We start from the raw sequence: 2,603 nt of genomic DNA, 5'->3' as shown, positions 1-2,603 counted from the left end.
GGCCTCGAACTCACAGAGATCCGCCTGCCTCTGCCTCCCGAGTGCTGGGATTAAAGGCGTGCGCCACCACCGCCCGGCTTGAGCCATATTTTCTAAAATTCTATAAAAACGGGTGTGAACTTTTTAGCTGAGGAATTTTGGAAGTCCACAAAGGCACGGGCTGCCCTAACCTCCCTTGCCCAAGAAGCAGCACCCTATGGCTGGCGTCATGGGCTTAGAGGAAAAGGCCCAGGCTGCCCCGCACTGCTCTGCTGTCCTTGGGGTCGCAGATCACTCCGTACAAGGTGCTAATTCATTCATTCATTCCACAAGTGTTTATTGAGCAAAAGCCTGGAACGGGCCTCTTAGGGGACAGAGGGATCATTCACAAGCCAACGGTCAGGTCTAACGGATCAGGTTCGGACAATCGATCTTTCATTAGACCCCAAACCACTTCTAGGATAAAGCAAACAGAACTCCAGCCTCACCCAAACAGTAGCAGCTCAGTGGATCTGAACAGCCTTCTGGAACAGGGCTTCTGTGAGGGGCAAGGTCAGTACGATAGACATCCCTGACCAAAGATGCCAATGGGACCTCTGAGATGCTTTAGCAGTACCTGGCACTTAGCAAGAGCTCGATAATGCGGTTGTTGGGTGGGTGAGCTGGTTGCTTGTTTGCTTGTTTGGTTTTTACCTGCTCCAGCTTATCTTTACAGAAGAGAAGGAAGTAAAAAGTTTTTAGAATTAGAGACTAGATTGCAATCCCAGCTGTGCCAACGATGAGCTATCTTAGAATAAGAGGAACAATCTTCATCGCCTCCACATCTCAACTGCAGAATGAGATACAATGTACCAACCTGGAGAGGCTTTGTGAGAAGTTATACAGAGAGCGGTGAGTCTGACCCACAGGAAACGTCCAGTAAAGAGCCTCAAGCATTGCTCCTCCCTCCTCACCAGACCTTCTCTTCTTCCTGGACACAGTGGGGTCCTAGAATCTGCTTTCAAATGAATGTCACTCCGGAGGTGATGAGGGGGTGATGGGAGGCAGAGCCACAGAGGTACAGGAAGTTGTTTGTGGGGCGGGTGGGGCATGTGCTACAGAAACGGATTCAAGCCCTCAGCTACTTTCAGCGAGCCTGTTTTGACTCCTTGCTCCATCTTTCAGACAACAGAGACCAGCATGCTAGCTCGCCCCAAAGGGCTGTCAAAAGGGGAAGGGAAGGCTGGACAACAGTTTGGACCCCTTCTACCCGCCAGCGTCTGTAAGGATCCCATCAGCTTTCCTCTGCACACTGTTCCTAAGCTGTAGCGTTAGAAGGCTGTGATTCAAAGCATGTGTCTGCCTAGAATCCCCTCTGAACCGGGAGCCCAGAGCCTGGAGTCCCGGGGGCTGCTGGTCACATACTAGCCCCCTGGTAAAAATAAGAACTTTTCAATGATGCCGGAAATGGAGCCCCTCATAGGCAAAGGCGACTTATAAAGGGAGGAAAGGGAAAAGGGAAAAGGGAGGAGGCGCGATGAGAGGAGAGCAGAGACCCACTTCCTACCCCACTTCCTATCGGCTGCTGGATAGAGCCTCACACGCTGTTACCCTCGGTTTTGCAGTTTGAAGCGGGCAAATCCCACCCCTGTGACTTAACTCGCTAAGAGAAGAGGTCTGGTTGGGTGCAGGGGAAACTGCCCCAAAACAAATCTGCTAATTTTCAGATTCGAGTTCGCGGGTCCCTTCGCAGCACCTGTGCAAAGATATATACCCTCTGCTGGTCCTCACCTGAGCACCTTGGGGCGATTGCTCTGCAGCCAGGTCTGCCGGCCTCCAGCCCCGGGTCTGGGATCAGTCCTTCAAAGTCCTCCCCCCCTCCCCGCCCCATCGCGACCGCCCAGCATAGTCCCACCTACCTGGGGTCCCCAGCTTCGCGGACGCTGCAGAACAGCAGAAGTGAGTCTTACTACTGGAGAAACTCAGGAATGAAGCTTGCCGGTGGCCGACACCGTTCACGTTTGCGAGGTCAGAATAGAAAGAACAACAAAAACCTCTCTACACCAACTCCCTCCAGCTACACCAAGACCCGGGCCGGGGGGGGGGGGGACCCAGAAACCAGTCCAGGTGGCACGGCCAGTGGGCAGAAAAGTCAGACCCAGAGCGCGAGCCGCGTCTCCGCCCCAATCTCTCTGGCCGCTTCTTGGAGTGGGCGCCCCCGGCTGCCCGCGGTATCTCCTCTGCCTGCGAGCTGCCCTCCGCGACCGGGGCTGGCAGCAGATTGCACCGCCCAGGTGTCGCCCGCTGCTGTCCGGGGCGGGCCGAGGGCGAGGGCAGCGCGGGACCCTCCCCGGAGCACAGGGCACGCCCCGGCTGCCCCGCCTGCCGCGCCGCCTGCTGAGCGCCAGTCCCTGCGCTCCCTTCCAGGCCTCCTTCTCTACTTGTCCGGGAAATAATCAGTTTTTGATACAAATAAAGGAAAGGGTACTTTAAAAAATAAAAATCCAAAGAATAAGGAGGGCGGGGACGCTCCATCTGAAAAGTAGAGACTGTCACCATCGCGCGGGGAGAAGGGATGTCTGGCAGTCGGTCAGTTTCTTTATGGGGATAGTTGGGATGAAATAATATGATGGATAAAGGTAGCA

General features: G+C 54.7%; 1 protein-coding gene across 3 annotated transcripts in view; it reads right to left on the bottom strand.

Annotated features, from left to right (window-relative positions):
• Window positions 1-2,234, bottom strand: part of Sytl2 (synaptotagmin like 2) — a 96,579-nt gene extending 94,345 nt beyond the window's left edge. For 2 of the 3 annotated variants that reach the window (XM_026784266.1, XM_026784267.1), the window contains exon 1: window positions 1,878-2,233. The gene's annotated coding sequence lies outside the window, so the exon portion shown is untranslated. Of the gene's footprint in view, window positions 1-1,877 lie in introns of all 3 variants that reach the window. The other variant, XM_026784268.1, reaches the window with a different exon arrangement.
• Between the last annotated feature and the right edge of the window lie 369 nt (window positions 2,235-2,603).

Source organism: Microtus ochrogaster, chromosome 22 (assembly GCF_000317375.1).
Source record: "Microtus ochrogaster isolate Prairie Vole_2 chromosome 22, MicOch1.0, whole genome shotgun sequence".
NCBI classification, from domain to species: Eukaryota; Metazoa; Chordata; class Mammalia; order Rodentia; family Cricetidae; genus Microtus; species Microtus ochrogaster.
The sequence above is the reverse complement of the archived record's forward strand: the minus strand, read 5'-3'. Positions and strand labels throughout refer to the sequence as shown.